The 24,626-nt window shown below is 47.3% G+C and overlaps 1 long non-coding RNA gene across 1 annotated transcript; it reads right to left on the bottom strand.

The window, feature by feature from the left end:
- Positions 1–1,940: 1,940 nt before the first annotated feature.
- LOC140365434 (uncharacterized) lies at positions 1,941–18,450 on the bottom strand. The gene is made up of 3 exons (XR_011927827.1): positions 18,391–18,450; positions 3,704–3,865; positions 1,941–2,018 (listed from the first exon to the last, which is right to left on the bottom strand). It is a non-coding gene; the product is annotated as an uncharacterized lncRNA (long non-coding RNA).
- Between the last annotated feature and the right edge of the window lie 6,176 nt (positions 18,451–24,626).

The raw sequence follows: 24,626 nt of genomic DNA, 5'->3' as shown, positions 1-24,626 counted from the left end.
GTGTAAAAGAAGGATGACTTGTGAATATTGTCAGGGCAGGCATCCAATTGTGCTACATATACACCTCTCAATGGACAGTTCAAATCTGCAACAAAAACAATCAGTCAGTGGCACATTATTTTCAATGGAAAGGAAGAACAGTTGTGCTACTCGGGCTGGAAGTGACTGTAAATTGTCGATAGTGCTTGTATAGCTAAAAGCAGCAAAAGGAGACAAGACAATCTTGACATACGCCTGCCTTGACCCTGGAAGTACAGCCACATTCTGCACAGAAAATATAATGAGACAGCTTAATATCAATGCAAAAAAGACAGAAGTTTTGTTGCAAACAATGGGACAAAGAAAACCAGTTCACAGCTACAAGTTAGTGATGTAATTGGCAATAACTTAATTGATCTGGAAAAGACTCTCTGTGGACGACTGCCTTGAATCTGTTCCAACAGAGAAGGAAGCCATTCATCTAGTCAAAGAGTTGAGTGAGCTGTGTGCTAAAGGTGGATTCAAACTGACTAAATGGGTCAGTAATAGTCGTTCTGTTCTATTGTTCTATGTATGTATCTATATCTAAATATGTGTTCTATATGTTCTATTTCAGAAGAAAATCAAGCTAAACAGATCAAAGAATTTGACTTGGACAGAGACAAACTACCAGTGGAAAGAGCCTTGGGCATGACACCTTTGGGTTTCAGATTTCGGTTAAAACTAAATCACTGACCAGAAGAGCAATTCTCTCTACTGAAAGTTCTGTCTATGATCCATTGGCCTGGTAGAACCATTCGTGTTGAAAGCAAAACTTATTTTGCACTTATTCTGCACAGCTGAAATGTGGATGGGATACAATAATTCCCTGTATACTGACACAAAGTTAAGAAAAATGGTTATCTGAACTGGACATTTTCAAATAAATTGATGCCTAAACCCAAAAAGACTTGACATCACTTCTCTGATGCAAGCGAACAAGGGTTTATAAAGAAGACTCGGGACACAAGAGACTGGTATGGTACTCATTAACCGGAAGTCCCAACAACATGTATGCAAAGCATTCTGGGAACAGTAGTCTACCGCTACACACGGCGCTCTGTCAAAATGTAAACTACATTATACGTCAGGAACAATGTGGACACCTAAATAAAGGACCCTGAATTAAGGACCCCAAGATGGCTCCTGCATTATTGCAAGAGAGACGCTTACGACAGAGACTTTAAACTCTGGGCCAAAGTATCAGTCCCAACTGTGGTCTGAGCTTTCACGAAGGCCGGAATCATCACTGAACTGCTGCGACAATGACTTAGAAATGGATCCAGGGATGCGGGATGTATGGCATCCAGCCCGACACTGAAGATGAAGAATTTGAGGGATTTGTGGACGAGAAATTAATTGAAAGTGAGTGTATTGCGTTGTATTTTACTGATATAACTGAACATGGGTGTGAGTAAATACGCTCATTAACGTTTGAACAATGTTGATCTGAATGAGTTGAATGTGTTTAATAAAGCTCAACTGACTGACTTATCCATCTGTTTTGTTTTGCTTAATGCGCTTTATATATGAACGATTATCCATAATAGACCATTTATTGACGGTGCGCTTTATAAACCGTTGCGCCTTTTCCAGGAGCAATTATGGTGGGGGAAGTATGGCAGCTTGAGCACTATCCTCTGCGTCTTCTTACTTTCCCTCTCAGCAATATTTCATATTTCAGTTCCCCCATAGCCTGTTCATTGCTGTTCACATATTTCTCTCACCTCTGGGAGTGGTACTGTTTCAGACACTGCTAAAGTCAACTTATAAATGGATGTACATCAGTCCTAGACCATCTGCAGCCTGTCAGTCTGTGGGAGCATGGGGAAGTTATGAATGTAAATGGGATTAATGATACAGAACAGTATAATATGATATACTGATATAACGCACGATAAAAACATATGTTTATTTTCATACCTGGCGTTTCCTCTGGAGCAGGTCTTTAACTGTGGCCCTTCTCTCCAGCGGCGTCCATGGGTCAGAGGAGAAACCGCCTACAGACATGGGACAAGTTAGTCTGGGCAGTCCATGTAGCTGGAAAGCAGTTTTAAAATCTCAATGATTGTGAGGAAAATGCTATTCTGCCAGTGCAACTTCTTGTACAGCCGTTTCTGCTGATTTGACAAAGGCTCCTGTATTAAAGCTGAAACGTCACAGCTCCAAAACCTTGTCCATTTTACTGCCCTTCACATCTTGACTTGAAACAACGAATAGATGACTCAGGCGTGACATCCTGACTAATCTCACTAGTATGTAGTAAACTCCATTCAATACTGATGTAGTGTTCTTGTTCCAAAGTTTGAAACATTCTCCTCATCTTTTTCCAGTTCATCCAGTCTTCAGTTTACATTGGCTCCTCGGATGACAGCTTGTTTGTATAAAGTTCTGCCAGATTATTTTATGCTCTAATAACTCTTAAGTGACGTTAAATATCATGAGTTTGAAAGCATGCATAATTGTGGGTTTGAAAGTGAACACTATTGTTTTAAACAAATTGTATGTATTGAGTAATATAATTTGTCTCAGAAATGTGCCTTTTGTATTTCGACTTGACTAATGATCAGTAACATTTTAATTTTACGTGGATTAGTGTTGTCAAACAATGAATATCCAGAAATAAAATCTGTTCCATTTCATCCCCACTGGCCGCTAGAAGGGCAGTGCTGAAGCACAGAATGTTCCCTTTGCAGAGTAGTAATACCAAAAGTGTGACACCGGATGACGGAAGTAATATACTCTCCCCTTCATCCATTGCACCGTTCTAATTTTCTTCTTGTGTGTTGTGCGTACTGCAACTTTAATTCTTTGATTTCCTGCTGCTTTACGCCCTATTGCCTTGTTGGTTGGAGCAGCTAACTTTTCGCCCTCCAAGGGCTGCAAAAGGCTTCATTACACTGGAAGATTTTGAAGGTGATGTTTCAATACTCGTGTCATTGGTCTCTACCACTGTTCCAAATTTCTTTAGCGTAGGCCAAAATTTAAACGTCTCATTTTCAATGGATGTTTGTCCTGGAGGGCGCTGTACAGCCTTTATTTAAGCAGCCTGTTAATTATAGTTATGAGATGACTTTTTAATTAATTTAGTTCACACTTATGCTTATGTTTAGGGTGTCTTTATGCTTTGTATTATTTGGCATGGAGGGGCCTAGAGGCCAAACTGTACAAATAGGGGCATAGGTCTGATGGACTTTTAGGATCAAGGGTACATCAAGGAATGCTCTGCAGAATTTAACTTATAAAAGTCAAAGTAATGTTTATGCTTTCCTGTGGGTGGCGCACGAATCATAATGGTTGACACGTTATTATAATAAGTGTTGGGAGGTGTACAAATTATTAAAATTTCAACCCAATCAGATGAACCGTGTTTGCTCCAAAATAATTTTAATGTGTTTGTGATCATTAATTGCACCCCTGCTGGCCAATCATAAATCATGGCATCCTGAGGAAAATATAACCCCTGAATTCTAGACAGACAATGTTGACTTTTCAAATAAAAGGTAGGGGGCAATATAGAAAGAAATTGGTCATATGGGTATTCATTATTTACAGTCAGGCCATCAAAACACACTAGTGAGTGAAATTTGAGCTCAGTAGATCAATACCTTTGGTCGTGACATGTCATAAAAAAAACAGGAAATTAAGGCGTTGTTTGACGGGGCGCCACGCGGAAATGGTATACCTGCACTGTCCGGGCTCACATTTTGCATGAGCCTTTGCTGTGGTCTCCATTGGGGCTCCAGTATGACAGGCAACAAGGTGGGGGAGGGGCAGGCTCAGGTTGGGTGTGTTCTCAGAATAACAGCGTCAACAGTGAAAGCACGCTTGCGAGTCCCAACAGGATCTGGAACACAACCAGGAAATGTTGTCTTGTACAGAGACGTATTTGCATTGTCTGGAATTATCCACAGCATGTCACTACACATATCACCATGGAGAAAAGCAAGAGGCATTAAAATCAGTGACAATGTTTTTCTTGCAATAAAAAACATCAATGCAAGCTAGATATGTTTAATGCCATACTGTCATCTCTTGAAATAGGAGAAAAACATTGTGAAGTTGAACATGATGTGATTTCAATGGAAAGTCAGGATTAACCTCTATGTAATTTTTAACTGGCTCTCACATCACTTAATAGATGGTTGTTGTACATACTTCACTTTTTCATGAAGGCAAAATCTTGAGTCCATCCTCACCTCCTCCATCACCGTGTGGTACGCTGGAGCCACAGCCAGGGACAAACAGACTACAGCGCATTGTGCGCTCTGCTGAGAAGATGATCGGCTGTAGACTTCCATCTCTGCAGGACCTGTACGTCTCCAGGGCTCTGGAACGAGCAGGTTGGATCACAGCCGACCTTTCTCACCCTGGACACGGACTATTTGAGCCACTCTTCTCAGGCAGGAGGCTACGGTTCATCCGGACCAGAACCTCTCACCACAAGAACAGTTTATTTTCCTCTGCCATTGGACTTATGAACACTTCTTAAACACCTGTCACTTTAACTAATTTAATCAATCACTCACTGCACTGTTCACTTTCTGCTCTGTAAACTTAACCGTAAAATGTGTGTACAAAGTAAGCATATTTTTATTTTATCATATATCCATCCATCCATTTTCTGCCGCTTATCCGGGGCCGGGTCGCGGGGGCAGCAGTCTGAGCAGGGACTCCCAGACTTCCTCTCCCCAGACACTTCCTCCAACTCCTCCGGGGGGATCCCGAGGCGTTCCCAGGCCAGCCGAGAGACATAGTCTCTCCAGCGTGTCCTGGGTCTTTCCCGGGGCCTCTTCCCGGTGGGACATGCCTGAAACACCTCCCGAGGGAGGCGCCCAGGAAGCATCCGGAACAGATGCCCGAGCCACCTCAGCTGGCTCCTCTCGACGTGGAGGAGCAGCGGTTCTACTCCGAGCTCCCCCCGTGTGGCCGAGCTCCTCACCTTATCTCTAAGGGAGCGCTCAGCCACACAGCGGAGGAAACTCATTTCGACCGCTTGTATCCGCAATCTTGTTCTTTCGGTCACTACCCAAAGCTCTTAACCATAGGTGAGGGTAGGAACGTAGACCGACCGGTAAATAGAGAGCTTTGCCTTTCGGCTCAGCTCCCCCTTTACCACAACGGTCCGATGCAGCGACTGCATCACTGCAGCCGCTGCACCGATCCGCCTGTCGATCTCACGCTCCATCTTTCCCTCACTCGTGAACAAGACCCCGAGATACTTGAACTCCTCCACTTGGGGCAAGGACACTCCCCCCCCACCTGAAGAGGGCAAGCCACCTTTTTCCGGTCGAGAACCATGGCCTCGGATTTGGAGGTGCTGATTCTCATCCCAGCCGCTTCACACTCGGCTGCAAACCGTCCCAGTGCATGTTGCAGGTCCGGGTTTGATGGAGCCATCAGGACAACATCGTCAGCAAACAGCAGAGATGGAATCCTGTGGTCCCCAAACCGCCACTAAGCAGCTCCCATTGACTTGAATGGGCGGCCATCTTGGCTGCTGGGGGCTTGGTCGACACACACATACATATTTCTCCTCTTATATACCTCGCCACAGGATCAAAGGAACAAAGACGGAATCTAGCTGCTACGTAGTGTCAACCAAGTGCGAGTGTCCTTAGAGATGGCTCGCTGCTGGTCGTGTGCAAGGACGCGGCTCAGCAACGGAAGGCGATTGGAACTAAACGTCTGGGTGGAAAGGACATTCTTGTGTCTGATGCTGAAAGAAACACGGTCAGAGGAGTTATCGTAGGTGTCCCTACGGCGACGTCTGTGGATGAAGTTAAGGAGAATTTGACTGGAGCTACGGTGGTGGACGCTAGGCGGTTGAAGGTGACCCGGTCTGGGGTAAGATGTGACAGCTTGTCGGTAATGGTAACACTTGAAGGGAGGTGCCTGCCTAGTAAGGTGTTCATTGGGTTCATGTGCCATGACGTTAGGCCATATGTTCCACCGCCCCTGCGTTGCTTTAAGTGCCAGCGCTTTGGGCATATCGCAGCGGTCTGTAGAGGGAGGCAAAGATGTGGTAAATGTGCAGGAGATCACGAGTATGGGAAGTGTGACATGGGAGCAAAACTGAAGTGCTGTAACTGTGGGGAAGAACATAGCTCTGCCTACGGGGGATGCAGGTTTAGCAAAAGAGCTGCTGAGGTGCATAAAATAAAGGTCTCTCAAGGTATATCCTATGCAGATGCAGTCAAGAAAGTTTCAAGTAACGAGTTTAGAGTAAATACAGAGAGAGGAGCCAGCGCTCCTCCCAGCCAGGGCAAAATGAGAAAGGCCAGCGTGGCTCCCAAGAAGTGTGAAGGTTTCAAGAGTGGAGGTCCCAAGTGTGCAGGTTCCAGAATTAATGAGAATACCCTGGTTGTGGATAGAGAGGATTTTGTACTCTTTATGGTGGATGTTGTAAACTGTGCTGCTCAGACTCAAAGCAGAACTGAAAGGATCAGGATCATTGCTAAAGCTGCAGGGAGATTCCTTGGAACAAAGGAGCTTGATTGGGCAGATATAGAAAACAGGCTAAAGGCGCTAAATGGGAGTCGGAGTGATGGGGGTCTGCTTTTGGGGAGTCAGAGTGATCAGAGTGACGAGATGGGGGTGGGGGTGGTCTCCTGTCCTCGTCCAGTCTCGTAGACGCACGGCTACCAAGCAGCGACATCAGTGGAAATATTAAAGCCTATAGAATGAAGCCTAAAGAATAAAGCTGTACGGTGGAAGCACCGAACGTCAAAGAAGGAGAGGAAGATGAAGAAGAGTCTCCCTGGAATAAAGCCGGTTGGTCTCTGAAACAACCAACAACTATTCTAGTCACAAAGACATATCATGACCTCATGGGCTTTTAACACCAAAGCAATGGAAGGAGTACTTTTACGGACTACGACAGAGTCTGAGGACTACGACAAAGTCTGAGGAATAAAGTCTGGCGGTAATGCAACAATTGGATGCCAACCGCCATAAAACAACAACAACAACAACAACAACCAAGCAAAGGAAGAACAAAGGGCAGAACGCCGGTGACATCATAAGGCACTCGGTGGTGCTGGAGCGAAAGAACAAAGGATGGAATGCAGTGATGTCATAAGACACCCTGTGGTGCCGGAGCTCCTCTAGTGGTCACCCCATGAAATACAAAAGACAAGATAAGATAAGATATTCCTTTATTGTCCCAACAACAACAGGGCCAACAACAACAGTAACCACGCTGACGGTGGATTATTGAGCGTTGTTTGGATATTACGGCAACATAGAGGAACGCCTCGGTCCGTATGACGGGGAAGAGGAAGAGGAGGCGTGACCTGGTCGGTGACGATATGAACAGCGGGGAGGACTCCCCTGGAGCCACTGATCCTGTGCAGCGTAGGGCGTCTTCTTGCTCGTCTATGGAGGGCTCTCTCAGTGATGAGCAGGGTGGGGGGTTGCAGATATCGGGGATGTGAGTTCAGAGTGTAAGGTGTTCATAAAGCTCGCGCAGGATAATGCGTCCTTTAAGGGGTGGGATCCGATGGCGTTGACAAGGAGCCTGACTGTAGCTGTGGGAGTGGTCAAGCATGCGAGTGTCCTTAGGGATGGCTCGCTGCTGGTCGTGTGCAAGGACGTGGCTCAGCAAAGGAAGGCGATTGAAGCTAAGTGTCTGGGGGGGAAGGACATTCTTGTGTCTGATGCTGTAAGAGGCACGGTCAGGGGAGTTATCGTAGGCGTCCCTACGACGACGTCTGTGGATGACATAAAGGAGAATTTGACTGGAGCTAAGGTGGTGGATGCTAGGCGGTTGAAGGTGACCCGGGATGGGGTAAGGTGTGACAGCCTGTCGATAATGATTAGATTTGAAGGTGGGATCCTGCCTCGTGTGGTGTGCGTTGGGTACATGAGCTATGGCGTACGCCCATATGTTCCGCCGCCCCTGCGTTGCTTCAAGTGCCAGCGCTTTGGGCATATTGCAGCGGTCTGTAGAGGGAAGCAGAGGTGTGGTAAATGTGCAGGAGACCACGAGTATGGGAAGTGTGACGAAGGAGCAAAACTCAAGTGCTGTAACTGTGGGGGAGAGCATAACTCTGCTTACGGGGGATGCGTGTTCAGCAAGAGGGCTGCTGACGTGCAAAAAGTTAGAGCCTCTCAAGGCATATCCTACGCGGATGCGGTCAAGAAGGTGTCTGGTAGTCAGGTGAAGGTGGATGCAGTGCGGGCTGCCAGTGCTGCTGGTGACCTAGGCGACAGGGGAGGGGGCAGTGTTGCCCACGGCCAGGGGGAGGTCCCCACTGGGATCCCTGTGAGTGTGGCTTCCACGGGCAGAGGCCCTGTGGGTGCGGAGGATGTACTGGTTGTGAAGAGGTAAGATTTCTTCCTCTTTATGGTGGAAGTGATTAACTGTACTGGTCAAACCAAGAAGAGATCCGAAAAGACTAGGATCATCGCTAAGGCTGCAGGGAAGTACTTTGGAGCTGGGGGTCCCGAGTGGACGGAGATAGAGGATGCGCTGCGGGAAGGCACCCTGCCCCATTCTGGCAGTGGGAGTGGGGGGGCTCCCGATGCGCCGTCAGGTTCCGGGGGCTCATAATGGCGGTGGTTGTCTTGCAATGGAATGCGCGTAGTCTTCGTGCTAATGGCCAGGAATTTAAGCATTTTGTCTCTACCTTGTTGAACAAGCCTCACGTTATGTGCGTGCAGGAGACTTGGTTACAACCTAGGTGGGGTTTTGGGATACAAGGGTATGTGTGTGTTAGGAATGATAGGGAGCAGGGTAGAGGCGGAAGTGTGGCTGTGTTTGTCCGAGATTACCTAAATTACGTTGTTGTCAGTGTGAGTAAAGCGCCGGAGGCTCTGGCGGTGAGGGTCTGGCTGGGTGGTGAAGCTGTTACTGTGGTTAACCTTTATAATCCGTGTGGTGAGTTAACGTTAGAGTCCTTACATAGTATCGGTAAGGATGTTCGGGGAAAGGCTGTGAGGTGTGGGGATTTTAATGCGCATAGCGCTTTGTGGGGCGGTAGTGGTACCGATAGGTATGGGCAGGTGGTAGAGGGTTTTATCAATCAAAGGGAGTTGGTTTGTCTGAATGATGGGAGTGGGACCCGCTATGATATGGGGACCGGTACGGAAAGTGCAATAGATCTTACGCTTGTGTCCAAGGAGTTAGCTGGTGTTTGTAGTTGGGAGGTTCTTGGTAATCTTTCTTTTGGTAGCGATCACTATCTAGTCCGCACCGAGATTGGCTTTGGGAGCTGTGTGGTCAGGGGGACGAGGATTCAGAGGTGGCAGTTGGCAAGGGCGAACTGGGGGGCTTTCCTGAGGAAAGCTGATGATGGTTCTAGGGTTCTGCAGGAAGGAGGATTGACTCAGGTGGATGATCTCAATAGTGCAATTGTCTCGCTCATCACGCAGTCAGCGGTAGGCACGATTCCTAAGAGTGGTGGTAGTGGACATAGGAAGCGGGTGCCGTGGTGGAATGAAGCATGTGGTTATGCTGTTAGGGCGAGAAATGCGGCGTTTCGCCGGCTAAGGGTTACCCACACTGAGGGTGCCCTCATTGACTACAAGAGGGCCCGCGCTGTTGTGCGGAAAACTGTAAGAACGGCCAAGAGTGCCTATTGGAGGCGGTATTGTTCCAAAATTGGGAGAGAAACGCGTCTCGGGGATGTTTGGGGGATGATTAAGCGGATGCATGGGGTTGAGCGCCGTCATGGGACCCCGGTCCTAATACTGAATGGTGTTGAAGCAGTCAGCGACGTTGACAAAGCTGAACTGCTGGCCAGCACCTTTGTGTCGGTGCACAGCTCTGACAATCTCTCACCTGCGGAAAGGCACTACAGGGAGAGTACTTTGGCCCAGAATTCTGAGCTGATTGGGCACCAGCCTTCGACTCAAGATGACCTTGACCTTCCGTTTAGTTTGTTTGAGCTAAGGAGAGCACTTTCTAAGGCGAAACAGACAGCCCCGGGTAAAGATGAGGTGTGCTATGACATGCTCTCTCATTTGACTGATGACACGCTTGGGCTAGTCCTGGGTCTTTTCAACCGTGTTTGGGATTCAGGTTGTGTCCCATCTGCGTGGAAACAGTCTACGGTGGTGCCGGTTCTGAAGCCGGGTAGGCCAGCGTCTGGCCCTTCAAGTTATAGGCCGATTGCCTTGACGTCGCAGCTCGGGAAAACGATGGAGCGCATGGTTACCGAGCGGTTGGATTACTTCTTGGAGAGTCAGGGTTTGCTTCCCGCGCACCAGAGTGGTTTCCGTAGGGGCAGGAACACCATGGATTCCGTGTTGTGTTTGGAATCTGATATCCAGCTGGCCAGGGCTCAGAAAGAAAAGGTTATTGCGGTGCTCTTTGATGTGGAGAAGGCGTACGATATGGTTTGGAAGGATGGGCTCCTCATTAAGCTGCGGAAGTGTGGTGTGAAGGGTAAACTGTTTTACTGGGTCCGGAGCTTTCTGTCTGGCCGGCGTATCCAAACCAGAGTGGGCGCTGCTTACTCTGGGGTCTATGGGGTGGAGAATGGGATCCCGCAGGGGAGTGTGTGTAGCCCTATCTTGTTCAATGTTATGATTAAGGACATCTTTGACGACGTGGATGGGTCTGTTGGGAGGAGCCTTTATGCTGACGATGGCGCTCTATGGGTGAGAGGGAGGAATCTCCGGTTTTACGAGGCGAAACTGCAAAGGGCAATACAGCAGGTGGAGCAGTGGACCCTGAAGTGGGGGTTTAAACTGTCCATACGGAAGTCTCAAGTGATCTGTTTCTTCAATGGGCATAGGGACATCTCCCTTCGACTGCATGGATGATGAGGTCAGTGGTAGAATGCAAAAGGGTGAATAACTTGTTGCTTCGTTGTCTATCCGGCCAGGACTGGGGGGCCAGCAGAAGGTCGCTCCTGGGTATTTATCGGGCCGTCATGAGGGCGGCTATTGATTATGGCTGTATAGCCTACATGTCTGCGGCTGAGACTAACTTAAAGAAGCTTGATGTGGAGCAAGCCCAGGCCTTGCGCATCTGCTGTAGGGCTTTTAGGACCTCCCCTGTCTCGGCGCTGCAGGTTGAGTTGGGGGAATTGCCGTTACGGCTCCGGAGGCTAGAACTTCTGTTGGCTTACTGGGTGAATGTGCAAGGTCATACGAGCTCTCACCCGGTGAGGGACTTTCTCAGGGTTGATGGGGGGCAGAGTGAGGCTGGCGGTATGGTTTTCAGCCAGGTAGGAAATGCAAAGGCGCGGCTTGCGGGGGTTGGTGATCTGCGTGTGAGCCCGTCGGTGGCTTTGTCTGCTATAGCTCCGTGGAAGTTTGTTCCGGCTCCTGTTGATGTTAGCTTGCATGGCAAGCTTAGAGGAGTCGCTGGGAGGGCACCGCAGTTTGCCGTTCAAGCGCTCATCGATAAACACTCAGGTGATGTGTTTATTTATACCGACGGGTCTAGGGATCCTGAGAGTGGGCGTACTGGCGCCGCTTATTTCGTGCCTGACCTGAGGCTAGCGGTCAAGAAGAGGTTGACAGATCGCCTTTCTGTTTTCACGTCGGAACTTATAGCGATACGGTTGGCGTTGGAATGGGCGGAATCTGCTTTGCAGTGTTGCGGCATTGTGGTGGCCTCTGACAGCCTTTCTGCATTGCAAAGCATTAAATCTGGGAAATCGGATTGCAGACAGGATGTGTTGAATGGCATCTTCTGTCTGATGCTCTCCCTGTCCAGGAAGGATGTCCCTCACATACTTCCTTCATTTGGGTCCCTGCGCATGTGGGGGTGGATGGTAACGAAATGGCTGATGCACTGGCTAAACGTTCCCTTCGGCGGCCATCAATTGATGTGGCGGTTGAGTTGGGCAAGTCTGAAATCAAGCCCGTTATCAAGAGTCATGTGGTCGGCCTTTGGCAGGAATTTTGGAGCCACTGTGTTACTGGACGGCATCTCTATCACATACAGGGTAGTGTGGGTCCTTGCGGGTCTATGGGCAGGAACGCGTGGGAGGAAAGGGCCTTCGCCCGCATGAGGATTGGCCATACTGGACTCAATTGGTCACTGAGTAGGATAGGCAAACATCCGACCGGTCTGTGTGGTCACTGTCGGGTGCCAGAGAATGTCGAGCATGTGCTGATTTGCTGTGAGGCTTATGATAGGGAAAGGGCCGGGTTGGCCTTGTGGTTTCGGAATAATGGGCGGGAGTTCAATCTGCGGAACGTTCTGGCGATCCAGTCACAGGGTTTGTGTCAGGCTGTGGTTGCTTACTTATGTAGCACAGGGCTGGGTAAACGTTTATAGAGGTGGGGGGTGTTGGAGACTGAGCCGAGGATGAGGAGCAAGAGGATGTTCTAACGCGCTTGGACTTCATGGGCCTAGAAACGCCAAAGTGATGGAAGAAGGACTTCTAAAGGATAAAACGACAAAGACGTCCCATGACCTCATGGGCTTTGTAAAACAACAAAGACGTCCCATGATCTCATGGGCTTTGTACTTCCAAAGCACCGAACGTCAAAGAGGGCGAGGAAGGTGAAGAAGAGTCTCCCTGGAATAAAGCCGGTTGGTCTCTGACACAACAACTATTCTAGTCACAAAAACACATCATGACCTCATGGGCTTTGTAACGCCAAAGCAATGGGAGGAGTACTTTTACGGACTACGACAGAGTCTGAGGACTACGAAACGTCTGTGGAATAAAGTCTGGTGGTAATGCAACACTCGGATGCCAACCGCCATAAAACAACAACAACAACAACAACAACAACAACTATTCTAGTCACAAAGACATATCATGACCTCATGGGCTTTGTAACACCAAAGCAATGGAAGGAGTACTTTTACGGACTACGACAGAGTCTGAGGACTACGACAAAGTCTGAGGAATAAAGTCTGGCGGTAATGCAACACTTGGATGCCAACCGCCATAAAACAACAACAACAACATCGACAGAGTCTGAGGACTACGAAACGTCTGAGGAATAAAGTCTGGCGGTAATGCAACACTCGGATGCCAACCGCCATAAAACAACAACAACAACAACAATTGAGGACTACGAAACGTCTGAGGAATAAAGTCTGGCGGTAATGCAACACTCGGATGCCAACCGCCATAAAACAACAACAACAACAACAATTGGATGCCAACCGCCATAAAACAACAACAACAACAACAACAACTACGAAAAGTCAGAGGAATAAAGTCTGGCGGTAATGCAACAATTGGATGCCAAACGCCATAAAACAACAACAACAACAACAACAACAACAACAACAACTTTTAGGACTACGACAAAGTCTGGGGAATAAAGTCTGGCGGTAATGCGACACTCGGCTGTCAACTGCCATAAAACAACAACAACAGCAACAACAGTCTAAGGAATAAAGTCTGGCGGTAATGCAACACTCGGATGCCAACCGCCATAAAACAACAACAACAACAACAACATCCTCTAGTGGTCACCCCATGAAATACAAAAGACAAGATAAGATAAGATAAGATATTCCTTTATTGTCCCACATGGGGAAATTTCATTGATGCAACGCAGGTAGATACAGAGGTAGACACAGAAGAAAAGAACAGATCACTTACAGGAAGTTTGAAAAAACACTTTCAGTAGAAGCTCTCCTATGAAATAGGAGAGCTTCTACCAATCGGATACCAATCGGATACCAATAGGAGATCCTACCAATGAAATTTCGCCATGTGGGACAATAAAGGATTATCTTATCTTATCTTATCTATAAACAAAAACTCCCATAGACAAAACCCAACAAGGGATGGAGGGGAAAAAATAATAAGGAAAAAATAATAAAGATAAAAATAAATAAATACATAAATACCATTGCATGTGATCATGACAGTAATTGCACATGAATATGTGTCACGACGGCACATGGATTAAACATGAATTTCACAGTAATTGCACATGAATCACGACAGTAATTGCACATATGACGGAATTGCACATGGTTAGGTCAGTATTGTTCAGGACTAACAGTGTTTGTTATAAAGTCTGACAGCAGCAGGAAGGAAAGACCTGCGAAACCTTTCCTTCACACAGCGAGGGTGGATCAGTCTCTCACTGAAGCTGCTCTCCAGAGCGGACAGAGTGTCCTGCAGGGGGTGGCACTCATGGTCAAGCATCGATGTGAATCTAGCCAGGACCCTTCGGTCCCCCACCTCCTGCAGTCCAGAGCGCAGCCCAGGACGGAGCTGGACTTCTTGATGACTTTGTCCAGCTTCTTCCTCTCCCTCTCTGTGATGCTGCTGCTCCAGCAGGCCACACCGTACAGGAGGGCTGCTGCCACCACAGAGTCATAGAAGGTCTTCAGGAGTGGCCCTGTCACTCCAAAAGACCTGAGTCTCCTCAGGAGGTAGAGCCGACTCTGGCTCTTCCTGTACAGTGCGTCTGTGTTATGAGTCCAGTCCAGTTTGTGGTTCAGATGAACACCCAGGTACTTGTATGAGTCCACTCTCTCAATGTCCCGTCCCTGGATGTTCACTGGTGAGGGGGCAGTGGGGTGGCGTCTGCGGAAATCAACCACCATCTCCTTGGTCTTCCCCGCGTTGATGAGGAGGTGGTTCCGCTGACACCAGTCCACAAAGTCCTGCGCCAGTCCTCTGTACTCCGCATCATCGTCGTCCGTGATGAGTCCGATGATGGCAGAGTCATCAGAGAACTTCTGCAGGACACAGCTGTCCGTGTCATGTCTGAAGTCTGCAGTGTAAAGGGTGAAGAGAAAGGGCGCGAGGACAGTACCCTGGGGCGCCCCCACACTGCAGGTCCGAGTGTCAGACACACAGTCCCGTGCTCTCACAAACTGGGGTCGGTCCGTGAGGTAGTCCAGGATCCACTCTGCCAGGTCATACTCCACACCAGCAGTCTCCAGCTTGTCCCTCAGGAGCAGCGGCTGGATGGTGTTGAAGGCGCTGGAAAGATCGAAGAACAGGATCCTCACAGAGCTGCCAGGCTTTTCCAGGTGAGAGAGAGAGCGGTGCAGCAGGGAGATGACGGCGTCCTCCACTCCGATGCCAGGCCGATATGCAAACTGCAGTGGGTCCATGGCTGAACTCACGGTGGAGCGGAGGTGGTCCAGGACCAGCCGCTCCAGTGTCTTCATCAGGTGGGACGTGAGAGCCACCGGCCTGAAGCTGTTGAAGTCTTTGGCGCGCAGTGTCTTGGGCACAGGTACCAGACAGGAGGTCTTCCAGACCTGTGGTACCACCCTCAGCTTCAGGCTCGTTGAAGACATGCTCCATAACTCCACACAGTTCATCTGCGCAGGACTTAAGGAGCCTGGGGCTGATGCCGTCAGGTCCTGCTGCCTTCCTCACTTTAATCCTCTTCAGCTCACTCTTCACCTGTGCTGCTGTGACAGTCAGTGGTTGGCAGGGGGACTGTGTGCTGGGGGGATGGGTGAGTCCAGGCGAAGTGGGGAGCTGATGGTCCGGGGCAGAGAAGTGAAGAGGAACAGATGCAGGGGATTGTCCAGCTGTGGAAGAGGGAGCATGCAGCTGTGCAGGGGGAGGGGCGGGTGACCGATCAAATCTCAAGAAGTGAGCATTTAAATCATTCACCCACTGTAGATCCCCCTCTGCCTGGGCAGGGGGAATTTTGAAGCCCGAGATGGTTTTCAGGCTTCTCCACACTCCCTGAATGTTCTTCTGCTGCAGCTGCTCCTCCATCCTCCTCTTGTAGCCGGCCTCGGCCTGCCTGATCTTCCTCCTCAGCTCCTTCTGCACAGTCCTCAGCTCCTCCTTGTTCCCTGACCTGAAGGCTCTCTTCTTCTCCTTCAGCAGAGCCTTCAGTTCACGGTTAATCCATGGCTTGTTGTTTGGAAAACACCGCACCGTCCGGGAGGGAACAATGTTCTCAAAACAGAAGTTGATGTAGTCCGTGATGCACTCTGTGATGGTGTTGATGTCCTCCCCATGTGGGTCATAAAGCTCAGTCCAGACAGTGGTGCTGAAGCAGTCCCTCAGAGCCTCCTCGCTCTCAGCAGACCACATCCTCACCTCACGGGACACCACAGGCTGCCTGCGCACGATGGGTTCATACACAGGCCTCAGATGTACAAGGTTGTGGTCCGAGCTGCCCAGGGGAGGGAGGGGGGAAGAGGAATAAGCCTCCTTGGTGTTGGCAAAAAACAAGTCCAATGTTCTATTCTCTCTGGTGGGGCAGGTAACATACTGGGTGTATGTTGGTAGGACAGAAGAGGGAGAAGCGTGGTTAAAGTCACCAGAGATAAGGAAGAGAGCCTGTGGATGCTGTGTTTGCAGCCTACAAGTGCAGGAGAGCAGTGCTTCACAAGCATTTTCAGCATTGGCAGACGGGGCCACATAGACTGCGATCAAAATCACATGTGAGAACTCCCGGGGCAGATAATATGGCCTCATGCCAATAGCCAATAGTTCAATATCCTTGTTACATAGCTGCTCCCTCACTGTGCAGTGTTCGGGTTTGGACCAGCTCGTGTTCACATACACCGCCAGACCTCCACCTCTTTTCTTCCCACATTCTCTCGTTCTGTCCGCCCGCAGCAGATGAAAATTGTCCAAACCTACAATTGAGTCTGGCATTTCTGCTGTTAACCAGGTCTCTGTGAAAATCAAGACGCTGGTGTCCCTATAAATCCTCTGGGACCGCATGAGGCTCGCTATTTCCGTCATTTTATTTTGAAGGGACCTCACGTTACCCATGACTACGGCGGGAACCGACTTCCTGTTTTCTCCTCTCTTCTCTCAGAGTTTACGTCCAGCCCGTCTGCTTCGCTTCGTTTTCCTTAGGATGTCTGCCGGGATAACGTGACGATCTCCGGGTAAGACGACTGTTCTCCGCAGTTTCATGAGTTCCTCCTTTGTGTAAACGCGGTACGGCGCCGGCCGGGGGGCGGGGCCGGAGCCGGGGGACTCAGAGCCAAGACACATCGCAACGACACGACGAAAACACTCAATCCAGCCGAATAAAGTCAAAACAAGTTAATTTAAAGCGATTCCAGTGCGTGTCCCGATCGTTCGTGAAGTTCCTCTTTCATATAAACGTGTATATAAACGTGTACCGACGACACGCCATACTTTAGCGGCGGCCGGAGGGCGCGGGGGGGGCTGGTGGGCTCGCTCGGAGCTAGCTCACGTCACAACAACACAACGAAAAACGCTCAAATCCAGCCGAAAAAAGTCAAAAACAGTTGAATTAAAAAACTATTCCAGCGCGTGTCCCTATCGTGCAGTAAAATAGAAAAAATATACGAACTATATTTACAAAATATAGGAGATAAAGCACAATAAGTGTGAGAAAGAAGAGAGAGCGTTTACACCGGGCTGCCAGCTGTACCAGCGCCTTATGACGAAAGCTGTTTGAACCATCTCGGACTCTGAGGACCTCAAGGACCGGCCTCCCCGGTGTGCCCAGAGTCAGGAGAGTCTCCGTTTCAGTGTTATGCAGCTAAAATCTGGAACAACCTTGCTGAAGATGTGAGACAGGCCTCTACTCTGACAATGTTCAAATCTAAGCTAAAACAGTTGAGTTTAGCTGTGCATATGATTTCTGAAGGTTTCCTGTCACCTAAACCCAACATAGACAGAAGACAGCTCGCTCCATGTCGGGTAGCTTGTACAACTTTTGTAACTGTCTTAAGCGCTTAATATTTGTTGACTTGTGGGGGCACGGAACAGGCCCATCAGCCTGCGAGTAGAAGCAGAATCCAAAGTAGAAACAACGTGAAAATATTTAATTTCTCTCAGCAGTAATGCCTCGGAGTTGAAACTACCTCGTCATGATGGAATCACGGCTCTGGATCGTGCTACCAAAAGTCTGGGAGTTTTATAGTAGCTGCAAAAACCGTTGCTGTGGAAGAGCTAGCAATTGACATATTCCAAATGTCGGGGTCACCAATGTGGAAGTTGGTAAAAAAGAGGCGAGAGGAACGGTAACAACAGTTAACATACATTTGAACAACAACATCCACCAAAAACCCTTTTTAACCTGTTGCAACGTTTTGAACAAAGCTCTTTACTTTACAGAAATAATCAGTGAAGCTTGATCTTCCTCTAGAGATTGTTTTTAGATGTAAATTAATACACAATTTTTCCACTAAATCTTTGCCTAAAAATAAAAAAAATAGGCTAAAACAGTTTTTGCGTTCATCCAAAATGCTAAATCTCTCAAAAAAAGCTCTCAAAATATCTGAGTGCTTTTACTTTGACATCCTGGATTTTTCGTAATTTGTGATATTCTGAGGTTAATCTCAGTTGAAATAACTTGTTCCACTTCACTTTTAGGAACATTCTGGAATTTGCAATATTTTTTATAACAACAGCTGCAATGCAACAATCCAAAACACAACTCATAAGCAATCACCAAACATTACAAATCCTTTTGCTAACCAAGAAATAAAACATACATATTTCTTTGAATGTGTAACTTGAAATTTACCTGTGTTGTTGCGCTCTCCGTCAGAATCCTGTACACTTCACACAAAGAGTAGACAAAGTACATGTAGTACAACAACAGGTAAAGTTGCCAAACCACTCCCATGTAACTGCTTCCTCTCCTGGGGCAGCCCCTTTATCAGGAAACACATTTTTCATACATCACGTCACAGTTGTTTCACACACCACGCAACTTTCAGTTGGATTTTCAACATGTATTTTGGTGGATCTTTTAACGGAGAACCCTGCAGCTGAATAAAACAGCTTGAATATTGGAAATTTGACAAAAAAGGTAGTGATAGGGGTAAGCGATATTGAAAAAAAAACACACATATTTTTCTCATTTTCTACCCATAATCAGATTATATTTTTACAGTTAGTTAAAATGTGTTTTTAAATGTCTTAACTGAGGATAAATTGTCATACAAAAAAATGCAGAAATATTTCTTTGAATTAGATATACGGAAGATTTTTAAGCAACTTTGAATTCTAATTTAACATTTTCAAATATTATACCGTTCAAAATATACTACGTAAAAAAAAAGGTCTCATTTCATCCTTCATTGGACCGCCTTGACTAGCTTTGATTACAGCACACATTCACCATGGTATTATAAGCTTCTGCAATATTAAAACAATTATTTAATTCCAGTGTTGTATTCATTTTTTAACCGAAATCTTGTATAATGATTGGAGTGTGACGACTGTGCAAAGCCTTCTCCAGCTCATTGCAAAGATTCTCAATGGGGTTCAGATCTGTAGTAGATTAGCTTCTGTTTGTCGTTTTCTCTGCCTGATGCCAATAATTTGACCCTTCTCAAACATACAGATATGAGAAGCCACTCCCTGCATTAGATGGGTTTAAATACAGCATTGCAGCTGAAAGATCATCACCCATGCAGTGAGTATCCAGGAGGAGGTGCGTACATGTTTGCTTAAATGACGCTGGCCAGGTGGTAACTTTGTTTTGGCACTCATGTCAAGTCAGTGGGGAAGGGAGTGTCTACAGAGCCGCGGCACGCGGCCGAAACGGTTCCCTACACGAGTCCGAAGGTTCACTGGTCCGAAGGTTCACTAGTCCGAAGGTTTTAAAAGTTCACCGTTTCGGCCGCGCCACGAGTCCGAACGTTCACTGGTCCGAAGGTTCACTAGTCCGAAAGTTCCTCATAGGGCTAAAGTGAAGGTGCAGACGGCATCGGGATGTAGTCAGTCTGTAAAATGCGCACGAAGCACGAAGACACGCACTGGGGCTCGTCACGTTTAATGCACCAGCTGCTCACAGGAGGCACTGTGTGTTGTACTGTGTATAAAAATAACAAGGGAACATCTGAATCCTCCGCTTTATGCCTTCATTTGATTCTAAGAATAGAAATACGCGTGATCCGATCACCGTAGGATTGGTAGTCAAAAAGGAAATTCAGCTCGCCAAGACGGGAGTGTCTACAGAGCCGCGGCGCGCGGCCGAAACTGCTGGGCTATTTGAGTTAATTCATTCATTAATAATACGATAAGGAGCTCAGGCTATGCACAGAAACAAGTCGGTTATGGAAAATACGTGAGTTTAATCATAAAAAGTGCATCAACACTAGAAAAGTCTTAAAAGCCAGTGTGTAGGGCAAAGGGAGGCGAGGAGAGCCCGCTGCACGGAGACACAGCTTTGGTGAGGAGAGCCGCGAGTAGAGCCCACTGCGCAGACACACACCTTCGGACCGGTGAACCTTCGGACTTGTGAACCTTAACATTTCGGGGAAATTTCGGACCTGTGAACCTTCGGACCAGTGAACCTTCGGACTCGTGGGCAGCCACTGCCGAAACTGCATGGATTTTTTGTGCCGCGGCTCCTGAAACTGCTGGGCTATTTGACCGCGCCGGGTTAGACCGTGCCGGGTTAGGGTTAGGGTCAGAGTTACGGTTAGCTATGAGGCTTTATGGCCGTGCCGCGGCTCCTGAAACTGCCGGGTTATTTGACTGCGCCGCGGCTCTGCCGGCACGGCCAGTGGGGAAAGCCAAGAGTCAAACAAAAACTAAGTGCTAAAGTGTGCAAAGAACTTTGAACTGGCCTGCACAGTCAATGAACAAAGTTTAATAAATAACTTCATAACAAACAAATCCTTATCTACAAACTGGCTCAAGACTTAACCTCCATAAAGTGTATGTATGATACCTGGAATTTAATGCAGTATGGCATAAACCTGTCTATTCAATTTAATAGTCCAACATTTAAGTCCCATTTAGTGCAAAATACCACAAACTTGTCTATTTTCCAAATAAGTCTTAAAGTCAATTTTTCCATTTGTTTAATGCCACCTCCTTAGGAGGAGAGTATGTTCTAAAGGTATCCATTTATTGTGACCATGGCAGGGTTGTACACACAGAGTTTCCCAACATATAAGATTAACAAGCTACAGTATATCTACTTAACAGAAGTTAGGGGTTTGATTAAACTGAGGTTTTAAACTTTATGAGTCAAAGGGGGAAGGCAGTGCTGCGTTGGCAAACTACACACTAGAGAAAGGGAAGGAGGAAAGACTTATTGCCAGAAATTACCCAAAATTTGCACTTTGCATATCAAGGCCACAAGGCTGAGATCAGCTTACTGTTACGGTTGCTGGCTGTGTCCTGTCTTTGGGGTGTCAGATCAGTGGAAAGGAGCAGTTTTGGAGCAGTCTCAGATGTGTATCAGCAAAAAAATACAGTTCAATTCCGTCCGGAGTGTCGGAACGTGCTTGCCTTCTGAGGCGCTGGGGCAGATCACTTGGTGAAGATTCGGTCCAAAGCTGATGGTCCTGGTGGATGGCTCGAGTCTTTCTTCCTCCAGCAGATGTCGCTCTTAGCTTACACTAGCGACTCGTCCCATTCAAAGTTATTCTCATGGCTAATATTTTACTTAGATCTACAAATATGTGACGGAGCAGCGTAAATGCCGGAACATGTCGGCCTGACCAAACTGAGAAAAACTGTCTTTTACCTTTTTTTCCCAAGATTTGTGATTTTCGTTTTTTTGCAGAATGGGAAAGTTGAAGTTATGAATGAGCCCCTCTGTGCTTCATATAACACTATTGGTTGTCTTAAACGTATACATTGAGCTGTTAAAAATGGGTAGTTTTTGGGTCTTTTCCCAGCGCTCCTGGGGGGGCTTCACCTTTTTCTAGCCAGCGCATGTTGATCTTTTTCCACCAATCAGCTGCGAACCACGTGGCTACAGCTACTTGTTCTCCTTGTTTTCCTCTCAGAGACATTATTAATTACTCCAGACTGTCTTCAGAGCTTACATTCCCTGGACTACATTGCAACGGAACTGAGGTACTTTTACTCTAAAGTGTTGCTTTAACGCTGTGTTTTAAGGTGGTTTCGTGATGTCACTTTAGCCTCGTTACTTTTGCCTCGGGCACCGGTGTTCCAGATTGTCTGGCGATTAGCTCAACTGGAGAAGGCGGAGCCAGCTCTGAGCCAGATGCATAGTGGGCGGTCTTACGCGTCTTCTTTTCATTCCTATTATAACACGCTAATATACACAGGCAAACCATCAGAGCAGTATCGTCGCATTCTATACCTTTGCCTGGCTTTGATTTGTAAAGTAATCCAAATGTGTCCCGTTCATGTTGCTTTTTTCAGCGCATGCTCAGAACAGAAGGAAAGCGCAAGCTGATCTGAATGAGTTGATCTGGCCGCTGTGGCTGACGCTGTCACTTTTACGTCCTGGGATGTGAATAAACTGTGTTTTCATTAGCACTCTGTGTTGTAACTTCTATAGCCCAATCCTGTCAATAAAGCATATGTGAGATGAAGGATCATTGTTATCATTTCTGTTGCTGTCACGGATGTATCGTCTGTTGTATGTAGATTACAGATCAAAGTGGATGAATAGTTCAGTGTTTCACACTATGTGCTACTGTAATGTGGATTGACACAGGAACATCGCGTAATCAATGATCCAGGGTCAACAGACAGAAAACACACAACAATCAAGACAGATCAACTGGTTACAGATGTGGGGGCGTGTCCACACGGGAGATGTAGAGGGGGCGTGTCCACACGGGAGATGTAGAGGGGGCGTGTCCACACTGCCGCTGGACAGATGTGGAGTGTGTATACGTGTGTATACGTGTGTATACGTGTGTATATGTGTGTATACATGTGTATACGTGTGAATATGCAAGACACAATAAGAAAATTCATTCATATACTACAAACATATGCAGATAGGTGCCCTTCAGTCTGCCCTAGGCTATTGCATCAACTGGTGACAATTAGGGAAACTGTGATAAAATGTGAATATATGATTATATTTCTGTGATGTATTTTATCTGCATAATAGTGATATTTTATCTGCATCATTAGTCTAAGAGAAGAACGGGTGTGTGACAAACTGCATTTGTGAAGGTATCATAAAGATGGAGCAGGAATGTTTACTCCCCTAGGGGGGTGACAGCCCAGAGGAGTTTGGGTAATGTTTACCCAAGGCTTGATCTCTAGGAAAAATACCAGCTGTAAAACAAGTGCCTTGATGTGAAGCTGACCAATGAGAAATGTGACCCGCCTATTCCAGAATATCTAATAAAACCAACCAGCATGGGAAAAAACGGGGTGAGACGCAGGAGGGTCAGCCAGGCTGCTTACAACGGCTTGGCTGACGCAGCCCCGCATTCTCTCCCAAGCTTGCCACACAAATGTCTGATATTTCTGTGTCGTTTCATATTCTAAGTTGAATTGTGTTCTCGATGTGTTACGGAATAGCATCGGTGTATGTCTAATTCCATAACAGAAACAAGCCTAACAAATACAACTATTGTGATGTACTGCAGGTATCACCCTTGGGATTAAGAAAAATAGGATCAGATATTACTATATTCCTACAAGCTCACGTCTCCACATAATGCAAGTATCATTCACTTGTGACTAAACTATCTCTGCAGGATGATGAAAAAATAGACATTTGGATGAGTTGAAGCTGTGGTGCGGGTGGTAGTGCAATCCAATGATAGTGATGAAAAAAATACTTAGAAATTCCTTGACAAGATTCTGAATACATGCCTGACAATGTAATTACAATCACAACAATGTGGTATGGATGTATTATGAATACATTTCCTCTAAAAAACATTTTAGGCCTTGTGCACTTTAGTAGAACTTGTTTCTGGACTGACTGCTGCGTAGCGGGAAAGGCACTTGATGAAATCTTACTCTCAAACTGTTCAGTCTTCCAGATTCTCATCAGGTACCAAATACCTGATGGTCAGAGGGATTGTACTGGTCAATATATGAAGATTGGGACTGTGAGTGAGGTGTACAAAGAACAAAAACATAAAAAGTCTTTGTTTGCTCCCCTTCACGCTTTTAGTATGCAATTCCAAACATACATGTACACAATTCTGCAGTAAATTCTTCCCTGAATAAGTTTTGATTTAGAACATGAGTAAAGTAACTACCACATTTCAAAAACATTGTACTCAGAATCATGGTGGTTTGTAATTTGTTTAATTAAATGTGGTGCACACAATGCAGACATATTTCTGGTCTGTAGGGGGGTTTTGCACACAGGTCGTGTGGTACCACCTGTCACAGCCATCACATATGAGTCCAGTCCAGTTTGTGGTTCAGATGAACACCCAGGTACTTGTATGAGTCCACTCTCTCAATGTCCCGTCCCTGGATGTTCACTGGTGAGGGGGCAGTGGGTTGGCGTCTGCGGAAATCAACCACCATCTCCTTGGTCTTCCCCGCGTTGATGAGGAGGTGGTTCCGCTGACACCAGTCCACAAAGTCCTGCGCCAGTCCTCTGTACTCCGCATCATCGTCGTCCGTGATGAGTCCGATGATGGCAGAGTCATCAGAGAACTTCTGCAGGACACAGCTGTCCGTGTCATGTCTGAAGTCTGCAGTGTAAAGGGTGAAGAGAAAGGGCGCGAGGACAGTACCCTGGGGCGCCCCCACACTGCAGGTCCGAGTGTCAGACACACAGTCCCGTGCTCTCACAAACTGGGGTCGGTCCGTGAGGTAGTCCAGGATCCACTCTGCCAGGTCATACTCCACACCAGCAGTCTCCAGCTTGTCCCTCAGGAGCAGCGGCTGGATGGTGTTGAAGGCGCTGGAAAGATCGAAGAACAGGATCCTCACAGAGCTGCCAGGCTTTTCCAGGTGAGAGAGAGAGCGGTGCAGCAGGGAGATGACGGCGTCCTCCACTCCGATGCCAGGCCGATATGCAAACTGCAGTGGGTCCATGGCTGAACTCACGGTGGA

The sequence above is a fragment of the Eucyclogobius newberryi genome, unplaced genomic scaffold, assembly GCF_026437365.1.
Source record: "Eucyclogobius newberryi isolate DKJ021-1_F unplaced genomic scaffold, fEucNew1.0.hap1 SCAF_1, whole genome shotgun sequence".
NCBI classification, from domain to species: domain Eukaryota; kingdom Metazoa; phylum Chordata; class Actinopteri; order Gobiiformes; family Gobiidae; genus Eucyclogobius; species Eucyclogobius newberryi.
Note: the sequence above shows the minus strand (reverse complement) of the source record. Positions and strands in the feature narration are given on the sequence as shown.